The sequence below is a fragment of the Macaca nemestrina genome, chromosome 9 (assembly GCF_043159975.1).
Source record: "Macaca nemestrina isolate mMacNem1 chromosome 9, mMacNem.hap1, whole genome shotgun sequence".
NCBI lineage: Eukaryota > Metazoa > Chordata > Mammalia > Primates > Cercopithecidae > Macaca > Macaca nemestrina.
This window is the reverse complement of record NC_092133.1, coordinates 124119495-124147301: the sequence shown is the minus strand read 5'-3', so window position 1 is coordinate 124147301 and position 27807 is coordinate 124119495. Positions and strand designations below refer to the sequence as shown.

Sequence of the window (27807 nt, the reverse complement as noted above, 5' to 3'; positions counted from 1 at the left end):
TAGTTCAACCATTATGGAAAACAGTATGGCAATTCCTCAAGGATCTAGAACTAGATGTACCATATGACCCAGCCATCCCATTACTGGGTATATACCCAAAGGATTATAAATTAGTGACCTTTTGAGTCATTTGTTCCGCACCTGCTCTTAAGACCAAGATAATGAAGTTCTTACAAGTTGTACTCAAAAGGGAAGGATTCCCTCAGGCCGGGTACAGTGGCTCATACCTGTAATCCCAACACTTTTGGAGGCCAAGGTGAGGGAATCTCTAGCTCAAGACTACCCTGGGCAGCATAGCAAAACCCCACCTCTACAAACAAATACAAAAATTCGCCAGGTGTGGTGGTGCGTGCCTGTAGTCCCAGCGATTCAGGAGGCAGAGGTGAGAGGACTGCTTGAGCCTGGGAGGTCAAGGCTGCAGTGAGCTGTGATTGTGCCACTGCACTCCAGCCTGGGTGACAAAGCAAGACTCCATCTCTCTAAAAATAAAATTTAAAAAAATTAAAGAGAGAGAGAAGGAATCCCTCAAAGGAAGCAGACCAGCCTCAGCAGATGGCTAGGCAGACCCAAAGGTTCACTCTACTCAAGGGCTTCAGATCCTCAGATCCTTACTCTCAGGCCTCAGTGACCTCATAAGGGGATGTGGCCCAGATAGTTCTAGGGAATCATTTTGCGGATGCTCAAATGTTATGTATTATCTTCTGAAAGGGATCTAATTGAGGAATGTGTACCAGCTTGCTGTGCCTTCTTTGTCATTTCCTCTTTCTCAAATGTCCTTTTCCTTATCTCAAAACTATATTGGGGAGATGGAGGAATATGCCCTGGAAGAAGGGAGCAGAGGGACACTCAGGGACTGAAGCACCCAAAAAATAAACTTAAGTAGCAAAAGATGAGATTCAAGACAAGCAATATGGAAAAAGGAGCAGGAGATAAACCTTTGCCAAGTTTCTGTATTTCCCTTCCCTTCCCTCCCTTTCCCCTCCCCTCCCCTCCCCTCCCCTCCCCTTCCCTTTCACCTTTCCCTCCCCTCCCTTCCTCTCCCCTCCCCTTCTCTTCTTCTCCCTCCCCCTTTTCCTCCTTCTTTTCTCTTTCTCTTCTCCCTCCCTCACCTTCTCCCTTCTCCTTTCTCCCTGTTCCCTTCTCCCTCCTCCCTCTTCCCCCCTCTTCTCTCCTTTCCCTTCTCACCCCTTAGAATTACAAATCACAATCAATAGAGATGATTGTGCTAGTACATACTTTAACATTTCTATTTGAGTTGGACAATAAAGTTAAACTTCTCAAAAGAAAATTCTGATTTCATTGACTGGACAGACAGCCTGACTGGCTTTGTCCTTTAGATTAAGTGAAAAACAATTTCTCTAGTTTTAAGGAGCTCAATTTACATCTTCAAAATTTCGTGCTATTAAATTTAAAGCACATGTACAACATAAAATATGTTAGAAATGTAAACATATAATAAAAGTCTTAAATATGAACTTAGATATGCAAAAGGAGATGCATAGCTTTTCAAAATTATTTCATGAAATATTCAAGTGATAATACAGCACGTTTAATTTTTCACTGTTCCCATTCTTCCACACCCTACTCCTGGGAAAAGTCTCACTATTCCCCAAAAGCATATGACTATTCATGACCTCTGCCTGGCAGAGCTATTCAACCGCATATATATTTGATACCAGGCAAATATTTCCTGCCATCCTGTCGGGGTGAGTCACTCAGAGCGCTGTCCTCAGCAACAATGTTATAGCAATGATGACATCATGTTGTAACAGCTATTTCCACATTAATCCTTATTTTTATATTTCCAGTATCTGGGATTGTGTGCATAATTTGTATCCAATATATGATTGCCAAAGATTATCTAGACTTTATTTAAGATTATCTACTTGAAAGCATCACCAAAAACGTTGCTTATCCAATGATTACATCCACATAATGTTATTACAAGTTAAACCTCAAAATCAGTCTTTTTGCATGAAATCGTTTAAGCCCTAAAGTAAGTTAAAATGTTTGGTCAAGGGATGGCTCAGTGAAATAACGTGGCTTACCTTGAAAATAATGCCCAAACCTTGAGATACACAGAACTTCATGTAAGCAGGAAACCGTCACCCTCTCAACATTAACCTTAACCTTAAGATTTTTCCATTAGATTTTGTACAAAGAATCTGTGGCATAAGAGGCCTTCAGTAACTTGAAAGAAAATTTTTTTCATTGCTTTTTAAAAACAGGGAATGGAGCATGGTGTGCTCAGACAAAGCTAAGCACAGGAACCAGCCTCTTAAAGTTGTTGTTGGAGATTTGATTTCCTGGATTTTATTATACATTCTGCGACTCTTCTGTTAGCTACTTGCCACCTAATGTGTTTGTGAGGACACTTTGATTACGGGGAAAAAAAGCAACTGAAGCTGATTTGCTCAAAATAAAGAATTTAGGGTGAAGACACAGGATGTCTCACAGAGCTCAAGGGTGGGAATGAATGAGTAGAGCCTCAGAAAGGCCTGAGCCAGAGGAATTCTTCATCTGCCTCTCATCTCTGTTTCTTTCTGCTTGTCTATATTGATTCTCTCTCTGCAGGTATATTTCCTCTGCTTCCTGTCCCTGTAACAAACTAGTATTGCCTAGAGGATAACTGTATATGCGGCAAGGGCCACAGCACACCATAGCTTCAGGGAAACATACCAAGGCATTCTTGTGGCCGGGACGGGCCAAAAAAGAGGTGATTGTGAAAGATCTCTGAAAGCCGTCTTCTACATCTATCCTCGTGGTTCAAAATACTCCAGATTTTCATTAGTGACACCTTCAAGGAAGCAGGAAATACAGCAGGCTTCAAGAGTTCATAGTAAAAGAAGAGAGATGTAATCATCAGATCTATATCTGTAAATCACGATTAAAGGGTACAAATAGGCCTGGTGCAGTGGCTCACACTGGTAATCCCAGCACTTTGAGAGGCCAAGACAGGTGGATCACTTGAGGTCAGGAGTTCAAGACCAGCCTGGCCAACATGGCGAAACCCTATCTCTACTAAAAATACAATAATTAGCCAGGGTCCCTGTAATCCCAGCTACTCAGAAGACTGAGGCAGGAGAACCACTTGAACAGGAAGCAGAGGGTGCAGTGAGCTGAGATTGCGCCACTGCACTCCAGCCTAGGTGACAGAGCAAGACTCTGACTCAAAAATAAATAAATAAATAAATAAATAAATAAATAAATAAATAAATATTAAAACATAAAGGGTAAAAATAAACAGTAAGCCATTTATTCTTACCTTACCAGCAGCCTGACTATGCCCATTGCTTTCCTTTTTCAGACTGTATCATCTTTGCCTGGGGAAACATTTGCAATAATTAACTGTTTACTATTTAGCATTGGGGCACATCCCCTTGAAGCACTGTACTAATTTAGTAAATAAACTAACAAAGGTTAAAAATCAGAATTTTTTTAGCTATGCTGAGAAATAACATATATTCATGTGAAAAGTTGTTTGAAAAGTTTAGATCTGGAAATATTCTAAGTAATTTCATAGAATCATAAGTCAGTTTGGGCTATTAAAACAAAATACCATAAACTGGGTGGTATAAACAAGCATTTATTTCTCACAGTTCTGGAGGCTAAAAAGTCCAAGATCCAGGAACTGGCAGATTCAGTTTCTGGTGAGGACCCTCTCTCTGTGGCTTGCAGACAGCCACCTTCTTACTGTATTATTACGTGGCAAAGACAGAAAGATCTGGAGTCTCTTTGCCTTCTTATAAGGGCATGAGGGCTCCACCTTCGTGGCCTCATGTAAGCCAAATTACTTCCAAGGGCCCCACCTCATAATGCCATCGCTTTAATAGGGCTTCAGTATATAAATTTGGGGGGACACAAACGTTCAGTTCATCACAGTAAGTACGCAACAGTAGAAAGAGTGTTGAGTAGGAAATTATAAGATGTGAATGTGATCTGGAGCAAGTCTCATAATTCCCTTCCACAAACATTTATTAAGACTTCCTTTGTGTCAGCAAATAATACCCCCACTTTCTGGTTCGTCTGAATATGTTCAGTTATAATATATGTTTGACTCTGATGAATGTTATGATAGAAATGTAAACCAAAAAACTTTGGGGGTAAAATGGAAGGAAAGAATGATCAAGAGAATGATGCTTGTTTATATTTCTGATAAGGAAAGAAAGCGGCCAGGAGTGGGGCCCATGCCTGTAATCCCAGCACTTGGGGAGGCTGAGGAGGGCAGATGGCTTGAGCCCAGGAGTTCAAGACTAGCCACAGCAACATGAGAAAACCCTGTCTCTACAAAAAAAGAAAGAAAGAGAGGTGATTAGGATCCCAAATCTTGGAGGAGCTAACCCATGGGAGATACAGAACATTGTTTGAGATTCTTGAATGGTTGGCCCTGGCCCCAAATGAAATATATATTCCTGTATTATTATATTCTCTGTATCATACCCTTTCTCACTGCAAACATTGTATGATAATGTGAATCCTTAAAGGCAGAAGTTTAGCTGCTATCCAAGCCTGACATCCTAGATAGGCCTAGCCTGCACCCACTGATGAATATTAATCCTTAGCAAAAATCAAAATCTTGCTTACTCTGTGCCTCAAGGCATACAGCTGCTTTTGCAGCTACAGTGTCACAAGCGAGCCTGTACTGGTTCCAGAAATACTTAGCCTTAGCAGACTGGAATTTCACTAGCACAGTGGCCGAGTTCATCTCATAATGCTTGCAAAACTGTTACTCTCTCCACGTGTCCACATGTGCCTTCGCCTACAAGAAGTAAAGCTGTTCTCACAGTTTGAGATCCACAAACCTCACTCCCAAATCCTAGTCCCTTGTGCATATATTGGCCATGCTCTGACAATCCTGCTAAATGTTAACTTTGAGCCAGAAAAGGGAAATTGAGAACAGGATTTTGAGATCTTACCCTTAAAAACAGGGTTAGGCCACCAATGGGATTCCTCCTCTTCCTCCTCCTCCTCCTACTCCTCCTCCTCCTCCTTCTCCTTCTCCTCTTCCTATTCCTCCTGCACCACTTATTCCTCCTCCTCCTCCTTCTTTTTTCTTATTTTCTATTTTAGAAGAGAAGCCTAAACAGCCTGATCTCTGATTTTTTTCCTTAATCCCTAGACCTAGACCTTGTTCTCATGTCCTGCAATAGTTGGGGGAAAAAAAAAAAAAAAGCCCACAAGAGAGGCTTCAAAGGAAAGAAAGCATTTCTTTCAAGCCAGTCATTATTTATTCCACCCATAAAACATTCTACCCCTTACCCTTTTTCCAGAGATTTCATAAAGTTAGACCTCCTTGTTCAGAGTCAAATTAGAGGTGCACCTTGATATATGACTTGAAGGCAATGGATACTGGAGAGCCAGCAATTTGGATGGATGAATTCACAGGGCTGTAAAAGGAGATAGCACTTGGATTGAGATCTGAAGGATGGAGAAATCTGGTAGAGATGTGGAAAGGGAGTTCAAGAAAACAAAAGAAAATGCAGAAACTTATGGTTTCAAAAACGATGAACACAGCCAGAGAGTATGGGAGGGGAAACAGATTACACTTAGAAAAGTGTGTTGTAGAGACGTGGTTAAGGCGTTTGAAAGCTAACAAAAGAGATTTTCATTTATTTCATTTTATGTAGATGGACTTTCGCTCTTTTGCCCAGGCTAGAGGCTGGAGTGAAGTGAAGTGGCATGATCTCAGTTCACTGCACCCTCTGCCCCCACCCCCCCCAGACCCGGGTTCAAGCGATTCTCCTGCCTCAGTCTCCCCAGCCTCCCTTGTAGGTGGGATTACAGGTGCCTGCCACCACGCCTGGCTAACTTTTGTATTTTTAGTAGAGACGGGGTTTTTGTCATGTGGGCTAGGCTAGTCTCGAACTCCTGACCTCAGCTGATTTGCCCACCTCAGCCTCCCAAAGTGCTAGGATTACAGGCATGAGCCACCGCCTGTAATTTATTGTTAAAAAGGAAAAAAAAAAAAAAGGCCGAGTGTTATCTCCTGTCTCCCTCTCAGATCCATCCTCCACCCATTGTCCACTGAACGAGACAGAGAAGGATAGCAATTGGATCTAGGAGCTGGCTTTTACGAATTTCATTAATGGGCCCCTGTCTTCTGAATTTGCCTTATGTTTAACCAAACTGGAGCACCTTGAGACAGGAAAAAGAGGGAGAACTGGATATTCATAACCCTGGATTCCTTCCTGCAACCTAATTCTAGCTGGCTGCTTGGAGCGACAGGTTTCTCAGCATACCCTTACACTGACAACTTCCAATAACCCTTTCTCCTCCTCTTCCTCTTCCTCCTCCTCCTTCTCCTCCTCTTTTGTTCTTCCTCCTCCTCCTCCTCCTTTCTTCTACTTCTCCCTTCTCCTCCTCCTCCTCCTCCCTTCTTCTCCTCCTCCTCTTTTCTTCTTCCTCCTCCTCCTTTCTTCTTCTTCCTCCTCCTCCTCTTCCTTTCTTCTTCCTCCTCCTCCTCCTCTTCCTTCTTCTCCTTCTCTTTCTTCTTCCCTCCAGCTTAAGGTGGTAACAGGCCTGATATTATTAGCCCAGCACAATGCACATCACTTATGATTTCTCTTCATTCTGGCCACACCTTCGTAAATTGCCACTTCATAAAAATCTCAAATTTTCCAGTTTAAGTATGTCAGCTGGTTCCTGCTAGGGCCCTAACTGATATGAACAAGGCAAGTGTTCTAAGCAGAAGAAGACAAGAGCATGTCTGTGTTTAAGAGAAGAACACAGAGCGTGAGAATAGATTTTAAAAGATTGAGAAAGCGATTTTCAGTCTAGAGGGCATAAGCCTGTTCAAAAGACTTAGATGAGAGATGATGAGGACTTGAACCTGAGCAGCAGTGGTTGACTTAATACAGGAAGTGAGAAAAAAAAATGAAAAAGTAAGCATCAAAGATGATCCCGGAGTATCATACTTAGATGACTGCACAGCTGATAATGCTGAGATCTGAAAACTGAAGAGGAAAGCTTATTTGGGCAGTAGGGAAGGAAATTATTTTATAATGTGTATTTTCTTATGCATAGAATGAGGAAGTTGGCATGAATCAGTTTTATCCAAACTTCTATCATTTATAGGCCACCCTCACAATTTAGACCATGACTACATATGATGTTATGATGTTTTTTTTTTTTAATTTTACCTTCTTTTTCTTTTCTTTTCTTTTTCTTTCCTTTTTTTTTTTTTTTTTTTTTTTTGAGACAGGGTCTTGTTCTGCTGCCCATGCTAAAGTGCAAGGGCACAATCATGGCACACCGCAGCCTCAACCTCCCAGGCTCGAGCAATCTCTCACCTTAGCCTCCTTCATAGCTGGGACCACAGGCCTGTACCAACACTCCCAGCTATTTTTTTTTTTGTACAGACTTGGTCTTGCTATATTGTCCAGACTGGTTTCAAACTCCAGGGGTCAAGCAATTCTCCCACCTTAGCCTCCTTCATAGCTGGGACCACAGGCATATACCAACACTCCCAGCTCTGTGTGTGTGTGTGTGTGTGTGTGTGTGTGTGTGTGTGTATGTGTGTGTGTGTGTGTGTGTAGACATGGTTTTGCTATATTGTCCCGATTGGTTTCAAACTCCTGGGCTCGAGTGATTCTCCCGCCGGGGCCTCCCAAAGTACTGGGATCATCACAGGCCTGTGCCACCATGCCGGGTCACACTGAGTTTTTATTTTTGTTTATTTTGAGACGTAGCCTCGCTCTGTCGCCCAGGCTGGAGTGCAGTGGCGCAATCTCGGCTCACTGCAAGCTCCGCCTCCCAGGTTCATGCCATTTTCCTGCCTCAGCCTCCCGAGTATCTGGGACTACAGGCTCCCGCCACCATGCCCGGCTAATTTTTGTATTTTTAGTAGAGATGGGGTTTCACCATGTTGGCCAAGATGGTCTTGGAACTCCTGACTTCAGGTGATCCGCCCGGCTCAGCTTCCCAAGGTGCTGGGATTACAGGCATGAGCCACCACACCCAGCCAGCCACATTTATTTTTAAATGGAAACATGGATCCACCTTTTTTTTTCTCTCTCATTTTTTAAATTGACTTCTTTGCTCTTTCCTAAGCAAAAATATTCATGAAGTCATGGGTTTGGTGTGCCATTTATAAATATTTCCATTATGACTGGGCGCTGTGGCTCATGCCTGTAATCCCTGCACTTTGGGAGGCCAAGGTGGGAAGACCACTTGAGGCCAGGAGTTCAAGACCAACCTGGATAACATGGTGAAACCCCATCTGTACTAAAAAAATACAAAAATGAGCCAGGCATGGTGGCGCGCACCTGTAGTCCCAGCCACTTGGGGGCCTGAGGCAGGAGAATTGCTTGAACCCAGGAGGTGAAGGTTGTAGTGAGCTAAGATTGGAGATTGGACATTGCACTCTAGCCTGGATGATAGAGCAAGATTCTGTCTAAATATGTATTTTTTTCATTATACTTTCAATATGAAATTTAACTATAAAATTATAATCTTTGTGTTGCCTAAAGTTAATATCTTTTATGAGACATTCACTCCAACAACATAATGGGAAATAATAAATTATTTTACGGTTCTTTCCCAGCTCTGAAATTCTATGATTTAAACAGAATATTGAGCTTAGTTCTTTTGGGTCCTAAGTATTCCCTAGTTGCAGTGTAACTCGGCGTTAAATCTTTCGCTATAAGGGTGTCTTTAATTTGACTGAGTAGTGCTCTACACTTATCTTTGCATTACAACTCCCTGAAAGATTTAATGCTCATTTTAAAAATTAAAAAGATGCCTAATTTACAATTCACGATTAGATGAGACACTCGGCAACTTTATCTGTATGCTGGTCTTAACTACACAACAGGCTGATGGTTAAAACAACAAAGTCTGGGGCTCATGTGTTGTAATTCTATTTGCTGAAAAATCTCTGGAAAGTAGGGACACCATTGGCATGTCTTGCATCTTCCCTAACACATTGTGGGAATTTTATAAATGACATGTTGGGCAGGTGCAAAATCAGAAGCTGAGAGAGAAGATTGCTTGAGCCCAGGAGTTGGAGGCTGTAGTGAGCCATGATCACACCACTGCACTCCAGGCTGGGCAACAAAGCAAGACCCTATCTGAAAAACAAAACAAAACAAAAGAAGCAGAGGGACTGTGCTCAGTCATTCCAATATTGCCCTCACTTGAGACTATTTAATTTGGATGTCTATGTGTGACAGATTCTGCCCCTAAGTTCCTGAAAAGCAGTGCCTGGCAGCTGACAACCTATTTACCAATTTTACTAATAAGGATGTCACTCTTGCATTATTTTTCTTAGAGAAATGAGTGCATAATGAACCCTTTTTTAAAAAGTAATAATTGTATTTACTGATGGAACATGATTTAAAATTTCACATGTATTTTAACTAATATCTCATATTTACTTAATGAATTCCTTCATCATTTAAGATATTATTCGACCATACAAAATCAGTTTACATGCAATGTATCAGGAACACTTTTATTGAATAACGCAAGCTTCATTGGTGTGTATACACGTGTTTGTGTGTTGTTATTGCTGAGTATCCCAGGTTGTTCTTAATCCATTTTCATTGGACACAAACTCCAAACAATCTATAGAACAATACAAACTGTATAAAATATGTGAAGACTACTTTACTGTATTACGGCTCCATATTCTAATTATTTGGTCTGTCAGCTATTTCACCATTATCATTTCGTCAGTATAATATCTCTGTTTGGCAGAGGTTGTCCCTGGAGCGACGGTTGTAGCATATTTCAGCATCCTCCCTCCGTTCACAGTAAATCTTACACAGCAAGAAGACAACCTTTCAGTTTCTGACATTTCTGGGTTGCACTGTTTCCTTGTACAAGCAATCAGTGTAGATGAATGTGCTGTAGCCAAATCAGAGATGGCTCTTAAAAGAGGTGACTTGGGTAAATGAAGAAAGACAGTAAAGAGAAGTGAGGTGCTTTATTAGTTTTAAGTTATATAGTGTTCCAATGGCATGCAGCAAATATATTCAGCACCTTTGACTAGTGTGAATCAATCATGTTACCAAAGGTTAGAAACTTGGGAGGGAGATCGGCATCTTAATTTTTGTTTAATAATTGCTTTCTTATCTTCCTGATAGACTCTTTTTTTACTTTCAAATCTTCTGTCACATCATTTCTCCTTAAATGCATCCTTAGGGACCCTCTTCCAACTTCCACAATCTGTTTCTTGTGTTTGGTTTTCAAGCTCACTAATGAATCAAAGTTCTTCAAAGACCACTTTATTTTCATCTTTTCAAAGAAAGAAACACATAAATCAGAAACTCTTAGCAATTCATTCTATTTTTTTTTTTTTTGGCAAACATCTGCCCTTATTATTTGCTAGTCACTGTGTTAGGGGCTAGGAATATAAGAATAAATAGTAGTTTATACTCTAATGGCGGAGGTATATATAAAAGCAAATAATCTCAGCACTGCAGTAAGCATATATCAAACATATACAGGCACTTCATAGAAAGCACTGGGAGAAGAGAGACAGTCTTTGGTTTGAAGGTAATGGTACTATGGAAGGTTGAGAAAGGGTTGCTGCAGAGGTGCTGTATCACTCCAACCTGGACTCATGGATTGAAATCCACCAAGTGTCAAAGAAGACCATCCCCAAAAATAGAGCAGCCTGTGTACATGTGTATGGCACAGACTGTGATAGGGAATTGTTTCTGAAACACCAGGGGTTTGGTCTAGGCCCTGCTGCTCGCTGCACAGAAAGCCAATCACTGAGACAACAAGTATTGCCAGGGAAGAAGGTTTTAATGGGGTACTGTAGCCAAGGAGTTGGGAGATCAGCCTCAAATGCATCTCCCTGACTAATTAAAATCAGGGATTAGCAGAGAAGAAATATAACCATCTATGGGAAAACAGGAATTAGAGAGGGGTAAGGAAGAGGAGCTGGTCAACAGGGAGCAGGTGGTCAGTTGGAAAATCGTAATGGGTGAGGGGTCTGACATCTCACTGTCCAGATCCAGTCGTCTGATGAGTTTCAGGTCCTCAATACTATCTGGGAGGCCTGATGGTTGGTTTCCTGAGAAAGGAACTCAAATAAGACAAATATCAATTTCTATGTTTAGTCAAAGAAACCATAAACATCAGCTCTATGAAACACTTGAGTCAGCTTCAGAATTGCATGGTTAGTGTGAACAGAACACAGGTCATGGATGAAAAAATAGTGGGCAATTGACTAGGAGTTTAATAGAGAAAGATCACTTTTAAGAAACCAAACAAAATCCTAATTGTATCTTTGTATGCCTATAATTTGTTTTTAAATAGGATATTTAAAAATAACTACAAGAAAATGCAGTTTTATTGCCTTTTTCAATGTTTCCATTGTCCTGAAAGCTGAAATTGTTCATAGATTCAGAACAGTTTAAATGTATTAATAAACCCAAAGTGAGATATATGTGAAGGAATTTGTGGATATTCAGGAGTCATAATGAAATAAGATCATTTTTCTAGACAGATTCTTACATAAGGCTATTAAGTTTAAATCGTCTAAAAATATTTAGGAAAAAGGAAGCTGCTAGGTGATTGCTAAGGGAAATCATGAAAGCTGATAATTAACTTCAACATTGAATTAGTTTTCAATTAAACAGATTATGTGTCTAAAATAATCCAATAAGAAAATTATAGTGTGTTTTCATATAGAGTAATTTGTAAGGAAAAAATATTTCCTTCTGGTCAGAGAAGGTTAGACAGTACCTGGACCTTTCCAACCGTGGAAACTTGGAGATATCACATTCATAAGGGGAAAGGAAGATAAAAGAATATTTTTCGAAGAGATAGCTAGCAAAACCAAGTTGAATGAAAAAAAGAAGTCAACCAGGTAAGTCAATATTTACTCATGTCTGTGTCAATAGAACAGAGCCACTCAAATGATGTGTGTTGAAGGAACAGCTCTGTTTTTGTTTTTGTTTCCAATCCATTATATACCAATGTTTTGTAAAATATAATAAAAAAGAATTCTTAGAAAAAAGAAATAAAGAGGGGGTCTCCTCTTTTGGCTTTGGAGGAGCCCCCCTCCCTCTGTCTCTGTCTTCTTCCTTCTGCCTTCTTCCTTCTTTCTTGCCTGTTAAACTCTCCAGTCCTTAAAACCACACACAAAAAAAGAAACAGGAAATAAAAAGACAAAAAATACTAGTCCAACTTTCTTATTCTTATCATCAACAGACATAAAATTACTCTGTCAAATTGCTATGAATGTTTCTAAACATATATTCTCCATTCTTATACTTATCTGATCCTGGAACCATATCCAGATAAGACCAAAACCATACATAAACCACACTCTGAGTAGCTCTGTGGTAGGGGATAAGGCATATAGTTGGAGCTCAAATAATGTTTCCTAAGCAAGCTGGGAAAATAAAGACTTTGGCTCCGCCCATGGGAAGTTAATCTTCAAGAGACACGAATGTAAATAAAATGATGCCACTAAGTCCATTTTTCTGGACAGATTCTTACATAGGCTGTCAAATTTTAATTGTCTGAAAAATATTTAAGAAGCAAGTTGTTAGGTGGTTGCTAAGGGCAATCACAAAGACAGTGGTATTGCAATTCATTTTCAACCCAAGAGATTATATGTCTAAGAGAATATAATAAGGAAAGTAGAGTGAGTTTGCATATAGAGCAATCTAGTTGGAAAAATATTTTATTGCAAGGAGAGAAAGTACTACTCGTCATCATGGTAAAATGCACAATGCACAGTGGCATGCAGAGAAGTGGTCAGTCTGACTCCAGAGTTGGCAAAGGTTCTGGCCAATGAGAAAGGCATTCAAAAGCAAATGCAAGAGTTAAGAAAAATGTTGAAGTGGGAAAAGTCCCCTTATCCCTCTTGCAGAGCGTACAATGGGTGTGTGGGGCTCGCTCCGTCGGTGCCCTGCTGCTCAAACCTCTAGGGGGAGCATGCAGACAGGCAAGTTGTGGGGATCCGACCCCACAGCAGTGTCTGGGGTTGAGTTTTTACAGCGCCCCAGTGGGCGTGTGTTACAGTATGCTCTTTCAGTTTAGCTGTCTGTAGGCGGCTTGTGTTATCCAGCTCAATTAGACCCTCTGCCTTATGGCAAAGACAGAGGGCTTTCTGTTTCCTGGATTCTTGCTTTGGTGTACTGGAAAAAATCGGGTCACACTTGGGCTTGGAGGATGGGTGCAAGTGTTTTTATTGAGTGGTGGTAGCTCTCAGATGATGGAACCAAAAGGGAATGGATTGGGAAGGTGATTTTCCCCTGGAGTAAGGCTGCCCAGTGGCCGGGCTCCCCTCCAACCACCCCGGCCAAACTCCGCCTCGTTCTGCTGGTCGGCCTGCCAGTGTCTACCGGCTTCTGCTGACTGACGTCTGTTTGGGTATTCTTTCACCAGTGTGTTCCTCTCGACATCCAGCTGCTTGTATGTCTGCCCGCTAGGGTCTCGGGGTTTTTATAGGCACAGGATGGGGGCTTGGCAGGCCAGGATGGTCTGGGAAATGCAACATTTGGGCAAGAACACAGAAATGCCTGTCCTCACCTAGGTCCGTTGGCACAGTCCTGGGGGTGGAGCCCTCGCCAGGGACCTGCCCTTCTCTACCCAGCTCTTCCCTGTCCCCCTGCCGTATCAATGTGACACATCCAAAAAGTGGTGAGTAGTACTGCAGGGCTAGGATGTAGCTTGAGAAGAGATGATAAAAGAGGGGAATCAGCAAAACAGGGAACGTGAAAATCATGAGGCGTGCAGATCTCATCTTTTATTTAGGCAAATGTCCTACAAGGTGTGTGGGCAGGGTGGAGGTGGGGAGCTCAAGTTGGGGACACATCTTGTGATCTTTCCAAATTGTGAAACTATCACCCCTACCCTGAGATTCCAATGCACAACTGACACATAAATAGAACTTGGGAAATCCAACTACACGGGTTTAAAAGAATTTAAAATGTTGGTTAATCTCATCACCCAGAGTTACATACTGTTAACATTTTGATGTATCTTCTTTTGAACTTTTATCAATGTATAAATATGTACATGCACTCTTTCCTCTTAAAATTGAAATTGCTGTGAAATTTATTTCTCCTTATTTCACTATACTGACCATTCTCAAACATTTTGGTCTAAACATACCATCACACCTTTAAAACTTATTGAAGACCCCAAAGAGTTTTCTTAAGGTGGTTTATACCTATCAAGACTTACCATATATGAAATTAAACTAAGAAATATATACAATTATATTTATTAATAGCTTTTTAAGTGACAAGATATCCATTATAACCTATTATGAAAACATATTTGTATATTTAAAGTATATGGTGTATATATACATATGAAATGTAACATTCATATATATATATATATATATATATATATGAGAAATATAACATTCTATTTAAAAGTGACCTTTAGCAACTGTGGGGCTTTGGGATATCACATTTGTTGAAGAAAGAGAGAGAAAAAAATATTTCCACAACAGGTAACTAGCAAAAATTTATCAAAGGAAAAGTATATGTTAGCCAAATAAATAAGTATTTATTCATATTTGAACCCGCAGTGCTTAGTAGAACAAAGCTACTTGTATTAGTCCATTTGCATTGCTATAAAGAAATACCTGAGGGTGGGTAATTTATAAAGAAAAGAGGTTTATTTGGTTGACGGTTCCACAAGCTGTACAAACAGCATGATGCCAGCATCTGCTTATGGTGAGGCCTCAGGAAACTTACAATCATGGCAGAAGGCAAAGGGGAAACTGGCGCATCACATGACAAGGGTGATCGAGAGAGAGGGAGGAGGTGCCATGCTCTTGTAAACAACTAGATCTCTCATGAATTCATAGAGTGAGAACTCATTACTGCAAGGGTAACACTAAGCAGCCCTTCACGGGGGATCTGCCCCCATGGCCCAAACCTCCCAGTAGGCCCACTGTCCAACACTGGAGCTCACATTTCAACATGAGATTTGAAGGGGACAAGACATCCAAATCATATCACTACTCCAACTAAAACAAACCTTTCGTGAGAGCTAGTGTGGGATTCTTATATCCACTTCTGCATTAAAGCCATTATCTTGATTTGTTGAAATATATGAACCACATTCAACCTCACACAGATACGTATTTTTAAAAAGGAAGTGATATGGTTTGGATCTGTGTCCCCACCAAACTTCAGCTCAAATTGTAATCCCCATTGGTGGAGATGGGGCCTGGTGGGAGGTGATTGAATCATGGGGGCAGAGTTTTCATTAATGGGTTAGCACCATCCCCCCAGTGCTGTTCTACTGATAGTGAGTGAGTTGTTGTGAGATCTGGTTGTTTAAAACTGTGTGGCACCTGCCCCCACTCTCTCTTGCTCCTGCCCCAGCCATGTGAGACATGCTTGCTTCCACCTGACTGTATATTTCCTTAGTCATCCCCAGAAACAGAAGCCACTATGCTTCCTGTACAGCCTGCAGAACTGTGAGCCAATTAAACCTCATCTCTTTATAAATTACCCAGTCTCAGGTATTTCATCATAGCAATGCAAGAATGGAAAAATACAGAAGGTGTATTTTACTAGCTTTTGAGATAATTATTGATACTTTTCTATTACACCAAAACTTTACATGGGGTAGTTTCTTCAAATGCAGTTGTAATGCAGAATCTGAAACCACATCCATAGAATTTTTGAACTGTTACATTAAAAATTCACTGGTCTATTTTTCACTTTGAATGGATCACTTACCTATGTGTGATTTTGTAGTATCATGCATGTTACATTTAGAAAATATTGGTTCACTGATTTATGCAGTATGTCAGTTGTTGACCCATTTCATTCTGCAATATAGCAAACAAACAAACAAACAAAACCTCATCAATTATTTAAGAAAGAAGGAAGAAAGAAGGAGAAATAGAAATACTTGAAGCTGAGGCTGGATAATTTATAAAGAAAAGGGGTTTAATTGACTCACAATTCTGCAAGCTGTATAAGAAGCTTGGTGCCAGCATCTACTCAGCTCTTGGGGAGGAATCAGGGAGCTTTTTTACTAATGGCAAAAGGCGAAGCAGGAGCAAGCACATCATGTGGCAAGAGCAAGAGCAAAAGAGACTGGAAGGAGGCCCCACACTTTTACACAACCAAATCGCATGAACTCAGAGCAAGAACTCACTCATCACCAAGGGGATGTGGCGCTAAGCCTTTCCTGAGGGATCTGCCCCCATGATCCACTCAGGTCCCACCAGGCTCTACCTCCAACATTAGGGATCGCATTTCATCATGAGATTTGAAGGGGACAAATATCCAAACCATATCATAGCCCTATACCACTAAATATTCTTTAAAGTATGACTTGAAAAGGTTGATGTGTCAAGTACATGGATCGTCATTTAACCATTCTCCTATTAGACATTGAGCTTGCATCTAATTTTTCATTATTATTGATAATTTGTGATGAACCTTTTTCTATATGCATTTTTGTCTTTCTCTGTAATTATTACCTAAAGACTGACTCCAATAATTTTACTAGGTCAAGACATATTTTTTAAATGTGCTGTTAGGGCAGGCATTGTGTCTAACGCCTGTAATCCCTGCACTTTGTGAGGCCGAGGCAGGAGGATTGCTTGAGTCCGGGAGCTCAAGGCAACACGGCAAAAGCTCATCTCGGCAAAACAAACAAACAAAAAATTAGCTGGTCATGGTGGTACATGGCTGTAGTGCTAGCTACCCAAGAGGCTGAGGAGGGAGGATTGCCTGAGTCCAGGAGGTCAAACTGTGATCCCACGACTGCACTCCAACCTGGGCAGCAGAGCAAGACACTGTCCAAAAATATATACATATATATAAAATATATATACACTATCAAATATATTTCCAAAGGAACTTTCCTGCCAGGCATCTGGTTTCTATTAGGTGGTTGTGAATTTGCTAACACTGCACTTGAGAAGTGGAGTGAAGACGGAGCTCCCATTGGCAGCCTGGGTTTTCTTTAAGGTTAAATTACAGAAACCTGGGTCAGCTTTATTCCTACTAATTGCCTCCATATTCCTGGGCATGTTCCCATTAAAATGCTCTGCCACAGCAAGACTGCTTAAACAGTGACGGTTTTGTGGTCAGCATATTTATTTCCTGCCCGAAAAGAGTGGAAGAAAAATAAAGCAGCTGCTGTATCATGTGAATGAGTTTAGCAAAATTTGGTGTTCCAATTGTTTGGTTTTGTGACCCCGGGTGATTAATATTTTCCTCTGCCTTTTGTGGCATTTCTGGTTGTGTTTGCAAACCCAGTTCTTTCGGAACTTTTTCACCCAAACATTTGGTTCAGTTTGTTCCTGAAATGAACAAGGAGTTGGAATGAAAATGTGAGCTCATAGACATTTCCCCTTAATGTATCGTTGCTTTTTCAAATTGGCTTCTTTTCTTTCTTTCTTTTCCTCCAGATTGTTTATTAAAAAAAAAAAATCATCATTTGACAGGAATAGAGACCATTAGATAGTTTGCTATTTACATTCTAATTTCTCTCTCTCTCTTTCTCTCTGTCTCTCTCTCTCTCCCTCTCAGCAGTAGTCAGATAACATCGTATTTTATGGGAGTGTACACTCAATGAGAATAGGTTGACTATGACTCAACTTATTTCTTCTATTACCTTATGACTTTGTGCACAAAGTCATTTTTCTACCTGTAGACTTCTATAACAGATCTAATGTGTTACACTGCAATGATGCACTATAAATTATAAGCTTGGTGTTGACTTTTTTATTATAAACATGAATATATGAAAATGCCCCCAAAATCAAATTCTCTAAGGCATTGTTGTGCTTCAAGATCTCCATAAAATCTCCCCTCCCTCCTTGCCAACACTTTCTGGGTAGCTTTTACTGAAGCACATCTTGGCATCGTTTCAGCTTGATGTTTGAAAAGTATTCGTTGAAACAACCTAGTGTAACCCTTTGCTGATTTTCCTAAAATAACATGGTTAGGGACGTGTTACTTTGTAACATTAGATTGCAGTAACAGGATCCACACAATAAATACTTTATCTCTTGAGTTAGAGAAAAAGTGCTTCTAAGTATCTGGTTTGTTTCTTTTTGAAATTATAGCCTGCGTAATTGATTGTCCTGCTTAAATTTGATTTCTAGAATCTTAAAGTTTAAGTTGCGTCCTGCCTCTAATAAATATACATACTCCAATGATAGCCATTTCATGAACTGTCCATCTTGTTACCTTTGCCTCAATTCTATTTTCCTGTTCTCAGATTCCCTTTCTCCAACTTCCTACCTACTTCTTATCTGTTTTCTGTTGTTTTACTGTGCTATTGTTTTTGTAAAATGCTATAAATCAGTCTTTATTACAAAAAGGACAAAATAGTGCCTAAAATTAAAATTTATGATTACTTTCCTTGAAAAAACCAGTCTATTCAAACAGACTAAAAAATGGACTGTAAATGATCAGAGAGCAGGTGTAAAATAACACTTTAAGGTTTTGAGAAAAGAAAGATGATACATTGAATCATTTGAGACTGAGCGTTACATTGGAAACACAGGGCACCAATCTCTCATCATTACTGCAAGTGAAAAATGAACAAGTAAACAAACCACAAAACCTATTTCCTTAGGTTATAAAGCCAGGGAAGAAAAAAAATTAAAGAACATTGCTCATTGATTTTTAGGATGAGACAAAGTTTAAAAAAAGAAGAAGAAGAAGAAGAAGAAGAAGAAGAAGAGGAGGAGGAGGAGGAGGAGGAGGAGGAGGAGGAGGAGGAGGAGGAGGAGGAGGAGGAGGAGGAGGAGGAGGAGGAGGAGGAGGAGGAGGAGGAGGAGGAGGAGGAGGAGGAGGAGGAGGAGGAGGAGGAGGAGGAAGAAGAAGAAGAAGAAGAAGAAGAAGAAGAAGAAGAAGAAGAAGAAGAAGAAGAAGAAGAAGAAGAAGAAGAAGAAGAAGAAAAAGAAGAAGAAAGAAGAAGAAGAAGAAGAAGAAGAAGAAGAAGAAAAAAACAGTACCCTGGTTAAGAAACAAACATTTCTAAAAAGATCTCTTCTTGGCAGTGGGAAATATATTTAATGAACATTAAAAATAGGTATAATTAAAAACAAACCCAGGAATATTTTATTTTGATTGGAATGCTGTATTGTATTTTCCTTTTATCTGGAAGATTAGATCGTTGGGAAAGGCTTCAAATTCCTTAAATCTTAAGACTCGAAACATTTGGGGAAAACTAATTGAAGACTTTAAAATGAGAGAGGTGGAAGTAGGAAGAGGAGAATTAAGATTTACTTCCCTGGGACAACTCAGATTCACCATTAATTACACTAAATGAAATAAAATGTAATAGGCATGACTCCAGAATAAATGAATTCTATTTCCACTAGTGAAATTATTGTCTTACATAATTTAGATGCAGCCTTAAAAAAAAGTCACATGCATTTTTATGGTTAGGAAACATCTCTCCCTAGTAGTAACAAATCAAACTCTTCACAGCCTGAAAATTCACTTGAAGACCTTGATGTTTATGCATAGATGTTCCATACCCCTCATTGTTTAAAAGAAATACATAGGAGGAACACAGGTCTTTATTTTTCAAATATTGTAAAATAACAAATTAGTACTCAGGTGATTTTTCTTTCCAGCCATATAACTTTTTCATTTTCTCCATAGTAGAAATAAATAGAAAGGCCATGCCTAATCTACTGTACTCTGCTCATCTTCAGGGAAGCCTCCAAGCTACTCTGGGCTGCCACTTAAGCAGGTGAAAAAGGAATGGAAAAAGAAAAACAAAACAAAACAAAACAAAAACAGAGGGCAGAGGGTACTCCTGACCCACTTACTGTCTTGGGCTAAGCAGAACAGGAAGCTACATACAAACATGGCTCTATTGAACAATAGTAAAAAATGAATTGTCTTTCCTCCGTGGGGGTTGAGGAAATATATCATTGAGGGTGGAAATAAGCAGAGAGAAGTTAGTGGGCTTCATTTCATCACTAAACCTTTAGACCATAGATAATTATCATCATTCTTTCTACAAACACTCAGTTGATTCCTACTGTCTTCCAGGCCTTCACAAGGTGCTGTGACAGAGAGATGAGGAAACCAGACATGTTCCTTATCCCTCAGAGGACTTAGAGTCTAGTTGGGGGAGAATCTCAGTTGCTTCATCTGTAATAGAAGACAGAGACAAGATGATTGCAAAGGTTCTTGCCAGGCTCTAAATTAATAAATCTATTTTATTTAAATTAAAATTAATGCTAGGCATGGTGGCTCACACCTGTAATCCCAGCACCTTCAGAGGCTGAGGTGGGATGATTGCTTGAAACTAGAAGTTCAAGACTAGCCTGGGCAACATAGTGAGATGTCATCTCTACAAAAAATTAAAAAATTAGCTGGGTGTGATAGCACATTCCTGTAGTCCCAGCTAGTCAGGAGGCTGAGGCAGGAGGATCTCTTGAGCCCAGGAGTTGGAGGCTGCTGTGGGCTAGGATCATGCCACTGTATTATGGCCTAAGTGACAGAGCAAGACCATGTCTCTAAAAAAAAAAAAAAAAAGGTGGAAAAAGTTCAAAGTAGTACCGTGATTATTAATTTTGACACCTCCTTATTATTGTTCTTTATACCAATGTCCTTTCATTTCACAAATTTGGGGGTCAGGAGAAAGAAGTAGGAAGTTTAAAAGAAGATGTAAATGACAAAAGGAGGAAAGCATAAGGAAAGAAGTTGAAGAGAATGGCACTCAACTATCGGTAGGCACCTACTTGTGATAAGCACTTTATAAACATGGCATTTCATCTAAGGACAGAAACCAGCAGTTGCCACCCTCTGAAAAGCTCTAGATGAAAAGCTCTAGAGGTAGGAGCTGTATACTAATCAACTTTGTAAGTCTAGGACCCAGTGCAACGTTTGGCACATAGTATGTGTCCTAGACATGTTGGGTGAATGTCGATAAGTAAATAAGAAAAATGATAAGTAACATTAAGAAATTCTCTTTCCACCATCTGAAGGAGTGAGTTACCACATTGGAGAGCATCAATTCCTTTCAGGCACTTAACTCATGACAATTGTGTCTCGGATTTTAGGATATTGTCTGACATCTTACAAACAATGTTTAGAAATCATTTCCCTCATGGAAGCATGAGGACCAACACCTCCTCACAAGAAATACAGGGAAAATACCTTTTGATAGATAAATTATTTTGTTTATCCATTAACATCGTTTGACACCTGCATTGTAATTATCCTAATTTCAGTCAGTATGATTCTTCATACTTTCACGTGGACAGGTTTCAACACTGAAGTTTTATAGCACAATCCACCAAGATATGACGGAAACAATCATCCATGACCCTCACAAATGGTATTCTCTTTCACTTAAAAAATCTGTGCTAACATTTTGAGCTCATGTCAGGCACAGTGGCTCACACCCTAATCCCAGTGCATTAGGAGACCAAGACAAGAGCATTGCTTGAAGTCAGGAATTTTGAGTTCAAGACCAGACTGGACAATATAGCAAGACCCCATCTCTACAAAAAAATTAAAAAATTAGCCAGGTGTGTTGGCATGCACCTATAGTCCCAGCAACTCAGGAGGCTGAGGCCGGAGGATCACTTGGGCCCAGGAGTTCAAGGCTGCAATGAGCTATGATCACACCACTGTATACAAGCCTGGGCAACAGAGTGAGACTCTGTCTCTAAAAATAAAAAATAAAAAAAAGTTAAAGTTTTGAGCTCATTTTTCTTTGAATATTTTCTAAACCTAATTTTAAATATGAACATATTGTCACAGTGTTACTCCCATGAGATGGTAGTGGAAACTTGGTGTTTGGTGAATTTCACTAAGCAGCAGGAGCAGTTTTACAGACACACCAAGTGACTTACTCGTAAATTAGGGGGAAAATCAAAAACAAAAACAAACACATGTCTGTAGTTAACATAAAGAAATTAAATCACTCATTTATCACCAAAAATGGCAATCAATTTAGTAAATAAAGTGAAAATACTCAGTAAAACAAATTATAAAAGTGTATGTTAAAAATTAACAAACTTGCAACGTGTGTAAAAGGATGTTCATTTTGAAGAACAGGCCTCTCAGCAGGAACATTGTGCTGTCACTCTGTCCTAGACACGTCAGCATTTGGAGTGACAGCTAGTCTCACTGTCACCTTTGTTTCCTTTCAACCCAGATAAAGGTTTATTCACTTAGCTAGTCTAAAGATGTTCACTTTAAGTGGCAATCAGATTCTACCCTGAAACTGTCCAAACATTGCCATAATAATTTTCCTATACACTAGCTTTAAAATTGTTTATATTAAGGAAGTTTTATAGCCCCACTTAGCTAGGGATAAATGTGGTTATCAAAAATAAACTTTTGCCAGAGGAACTGGGAAAAAAAGGAAGTAAAAGGCATTCAAATTGGAAAAGAAGATGTAAAATTCAGTATTCACAAATGGCATGATTCTACATATAAGAAATCCCAAAGAATCCACAAGACAGCTACTAGAGCAAATAAACAAATTCAGAGAAGTTACAAGGTATTAAAACAACACTCAAAAATCAGTTGTATTGCTACATACTAGCAATGAACAATCAGAAAAGGAAATCTTGAAGGCAGTTCTATTGATAATAGCATCTAAAAGAATAAAATACCTGGGAATAAATTTAACCAGTGAGGTGAAAGATTTATACACTTAAAATCACAAAGCATTATTGAAAGAAATTAAATAAGACCTAACTAAATGGAAAGACACACTAAGTTCATAGAAAGGAAGACAATATTGTCAAGATGTTAATACTAACTAAAGCAACTGATATGGTTTGGCTCCGTGTCCCCACCCAAATCTCATCCTGAATTCTGGTTTCCATAATCCCCACAAGTCGTGAGAGGGGCCTAGTGGGAGGTAATTTAATCATGGGGGTGCTTACCCTCATGCTGCTGTTCTCATGATAGTGAGTAAGTTGTCACAAAGTCTGATGGCTTTATCAGAGGCTTTTCCCCCTTTTGCTCTGCACTTCTTGCTGCCACTGTGTGAAGAAGGGCATGTTTGCTTCCCCTTCTGCCATGATTGTAAGTTACCTGAGGCCTCCCCAGCCCTGTGGAACTGTGAGTCAATTAAACCTCTTTCCTTTATAAATTACCCAGGCTCAGGTATTTCTTCACAGCAGCATGAGAACAGACTAATACAGCAACCTACATATTCAAGGCAATCTCTACAGAAAATTCCAACAGCCATTTTTGCAAAAATGAAAAACCTCTTCTCAAATTTATAAATTGCAAGGGTACCAGATAGCCAAAACAATGTTGGAGAACTCAAACTTCATAATTTCAAAATTTACTACAAAAATACAGTAAACAAAATTGTGTGGTATTGGCATGAAGCATGAGAACATACATATAGATCAACTGAATTGAATTGAATTTAATTGAATTGTAAATTCAAATATAAACCCATACATCTATCATGATCAATGTTTGACAAAGATGCCAAGTCCATCCAATGGGGAACAAATAGTCTCTTCAATAGATGACATTGGGACAACTGGATTTTGACATGCAAAAGAATGCAGATGGAACCCCTACTTCACACCACATACAGAAATTAGCTCAAAATGGATCAAAGAGCTACATGTAAGAGCTAAAGCCATAACGCATTTAAAAGAAAACATAGTGGTAAATCTTCATGATCTTGGATTTGGAAATTGATTCTTTCTTAAATATGACACCAAAAGCACAAGCAACAACAAAAAATAAATAAGTAAATTGGACTTTATCAAAATCAAAACCTTGTGTGCAACAAAAGACATTATCAAGAGAGTGAAAAAACAATCTGCAAAATGGTAGAAAATATTCAAAATTATGTAACTGATAAAAGTTTAATATCCAGAATATATAAAAATCCATACAACTTAAGAACAAAAAGACAACCCAATTTCAAAATGGGCAAAGGACTAGAATAGTCATTTTTTCAAAGAAGATTACATATAGTCAATAAGCACATAAAAAGGTGTTCAACATCACTAGTCATTAGGGAAATGAAAATCAGTACCACAATTAGATACCATTCACTTCCACTGAGATAGCAATAATAATAATAATTTAAAAACTGAAAATAACAAGTGTTAATGAGGATGAGGAGAAATAGAAACCCTCACATTGTTGGTGGGAATGTAAAATGGTGCAGCACTATCAACAGTTGGTAGTTCCTTGAAAGTTAAAAAAGAATTACCAAGTGTTCCATCAATTCAACTCCTAGTTATACACCTCGAAGAATCAAAATAGAGACTTAAGCAGATATTCATACAGCAATGTTCACCATAGCACTAGTCACAGTAGCCAAAAGATGGAAACTACCCAAATTTCCATCAACAGATGAATGAATAAACAAAATGTGGCATATACATCCAATGGAATATTATTCAGCAATAAAAATGATTAAAGTTCTGATACATGCTACAATATGGATGAATCTTGAAAACATTATGCTAAGTGAAATAAGCCAAACATAAAAGGACAAATACTGTATGATTCCACTTAGATGAGGTACCTAGAGTCTCATAAAGACAGAAGGTAGATCAGAGTTTACCTGGGACTGGTTGGACGGGAATGGGGTGTTAATGCTTACCGGCCATGGAGTTTCAGTTCAGAGTGATAAAAACATTTTGGAAATAGTAGTAATGGTAGCACAACACTGTGAATGGAATTAATGGCATTGAGTTGTATACTCGAAATGGTTAAAATGGCAAATTTTATGTGATATATAGGTTACCACTCTTAATTAGAAATTAATAAAAGTAACATTACTGAAAACATGGAATTGTATCTTTAAGTTTGTGAATTGTATGGCATGTGATTTATAGCTCCATAAAGCTGTTAAAAATAAAAATGTAAAACATTCCCCTCAAAGTCATGTTTATTGGTATTGGATGTAACATAGATTGGTCTTTGTTTTATTCTTCTTTTCTTCCTTCCGATTTGTAATAATTTCAGACTATTATAAACACTTCCATGCTTTTATCAACACTAAAACAATGTTGTCAGTTAATAAGTGAATTGCATTAGAACTATAAATATGCTCACTAAATTAAAATTGGAAATTGCCATCAGAATTATCTTAGTTTTGCACTGACATATGTCTCTTTTCGCACATTCAGAATTCCACTTCGCACGGTATCTGCACATAATGGATCTAAGATAAACTTAATTTATGTGAATGCATGATAAGTCAAGGGAGAAAAACTTATATGATCCATGCAACTTCCTTTCCTCTACTCAAAATTTCTAAGTCAATTCCTTTATCATCATTATTCCTAGAGGTGGTTATATTCTTTAGAACCTCAATTCTTACAACTCACTTATTCATTGGTAGGGGGAAAAAAAAATCAACTCCTCCTTAAGAGCTACCAGCATATTGACAAATACAGTAAGTCAAACATTGCATTTTTTTTTTTTTTGGCCTGATGAAGACTCTTCATTACACCATTGAGTTTCAGAACTGGCCAAAAACTTTATAATGAAACAAACATTTTATTTCCCTCATGTAAGGATCCACCATTCTAACTAAAATTGCCTGTATTTGAATATCAAATTGGCATAGGTGATGAAGATGGAAAATCATAGTATTGAACTTGAAATAGTAAATATGTAGAGTGACATTAGCAATTTCCTTCATGGAAGAATCTGTGGACGGTGTGTATAATAGTTTACCTTATAAATAAATAGGAAAGACATTAAAATGTAAGTCTAATTATCCAGGGATTTTCAAGAATGGGAGATATATCTTCGATCTGGGAAAAATAAAAGCAATTTGAGACTACTAAAAAACAAAAGTTGCAGTAGGAAGGATTTGCCATTACTCACCTCCCAATACTCACACTGAAACCCTTTCTTCTTTTATTACAACTCCACATCCTTACTCTTAAATATCTTCCTTCTTTGTAGTTACCCAAATCTTGAAGGCCAGACACCTTCAAATGCTGTTTTTTCATTTTAATGGAAAATTATTTCAGACTTAAAACCCTTTCAGAAGACAAGCAGCTTCAATAATTGAATTAAGAGGGCTGAGAATTACATAAATTTACCTGGCTTCTGCCTGCCAACCATGGTCTGGGTCATCTGGAGTCCCAGCAGTTTAAGGCCAAAAATAATTGCTTCATATCAAGATCTTTTGTGTTGCTTCTGCCTCACATCCTTGTGACTGATGGCCAAGCTGGTCCCTTCAGCTCCTGGTTGCATGCTCGGCCTTTGGCCATCTGTCCTGTCTAGCCCTGTGGTTTGGGTTTCCTCCTGCTTCCTGATTTCATGCCTGATTTCAGCCTCTATTAATTTTCTGAGCTCTTGGTGTCAGCGGCTGTCTTATCTTTACTTGGTTCCTAATTTCTATTTTGTTTTGATCATCCCTACTTCCGTGTCCAATTTTTCCTGCTTTGGTATTTTGATACATTTCAAAACTATATTTCACTCCCTACCCAGTCTCAACTCTAAGATCATCCCTGGCTCAGCTCATGCGCTAACCCTGCTGTGTACTAAGATTACTACTCCAAGAATTTAACGTATACTAGTCTTGAACAAAGTAAAGGCAAAGAGTCAAACACAACTTATTCAAATTAATCAGAGCAACTAATAAGCATTCAATTAGTGCTTAAGGAATTAACAGATATTTGTTGCCTCAGTTCAGACTTTTTTCAAGAATAACCCACAAAATAGATGCAAATGGCCCGATTCATCAATAAGCAAAATGTACCCGCAGTGAGGGTGAAACATTTAATCTATTGTATATTTAAGCCAGTGGAGATCAGGAAGCTTAAAAGACACTGAATCCACAGGGAAAATATATTGCCAGCCAAACATAATTAGCCAGATTAGACTGTTAGGCTCACTGATGTTGCAGTTTCTTTGAAAAGGACCATGTGGTTTGGTAGATGACAATAGGCAGTTATGCCTATGGCAGTTTGTTTTTAGAAATCCAATCAGTAAGAGCCTCCTTTTTAGTACATTTTATTTTGGGACTTAGAATTATATTACTGACAAACATTAATTTTCACTATGTCCTGATTAGGCAAGAAATATATATTATACATACATTATACCTTGTATTATACAGTTATCATACATTATATACTTGTTACTCTTGTCATTAAACCCTTAAAAAAATCATCCTGGAATTGGTCTTCCATTCTCCATTGTGTGTGTGTGTGTGTGTGTGTGCACGTATACACAGGCAGGTATAGGATCCTTTCGTGTGTGTGTTTGTGTGTGTGTGTATTTAGTTTTTGGTTATTTTTTGTTGTTCCTATGATGGACATTTTTTCTTCATCAGTTGTCACCAAGTAGTCCAGGGCTGTGTGTCTTCTAATAAGTCTATTAATTCTTAAGTATAAAAGGAAAATAATCATATGGAACCCAGTTAATTATAGTGAATTATGCACATCTAGTCTGATATGGGATATTACCAAGGGCTTGCTGTTTTTGATTTTCATGAAACACTACCCTAAAGAACTTTTCAGAACACTTGTACTTAACTTTGCTGATGAAAATGTTAAGGACTATGACTCATGTGCTACAGATCTTTATGACAGATATTGTCATGGAAAACAGTCTTCAGGATGTAGTGGTTTGGCACTTTGCAGTGTCAAGGACTTCAAGATGACCTTTCTTTATCACTAGTACAGCTTCATATTACATTGTTCTTTCAAATGTTAGACGCTTTGCACTGAGTAATAGTTTAAGAAATCAACATTCAGACTACTAACTTTTGCCATTTCTTTTACTTGCCTGGGTTCATTTGGATCTAAATACTCAGAGTTCAAATTACATTTGCTTTCATGAATGTGGTTGCCTTGGTGTCCTGCAAAAATAAAAATAAAAAACAAGCTAACTTTACTCATGGTAATACATTCATGGAAATAAG

The 27807-nt window shown here is 38.8% G+C and overlaps 1 protein-coding gene and 1 long non-coding RNA gene across 5 annotated transcripts in view; one reads left to right on the top strand and one right to left on the bottom strand.

Moving 5' to 3' along the window:
* LOC105488276 (MAM and LDL receptor class A domain containing 1) overlaps nucleotides 1-27807 on the top strand; it is a 1027522-nt gene that overhangs the window by 940756 nt on the left and 58959 nt on the right. The gene's annotated exons all lie outside the window — the stretch shown is intronic.
* LOC105488241 (uncharacterized) lies at nucleotides 10743-15943 on the bottom strand. Its single transcript, XR_011608220.1, has 3 exons — nucleotides 15898-15943; nucleotides 15672-15763; nucleotides 10743-11023 (listed from the first exon to the last, which is right to left on the bottom strand). It is a non-coding gene; the product is annotated as an uncharacterized lncRNA (long non-coding RNA).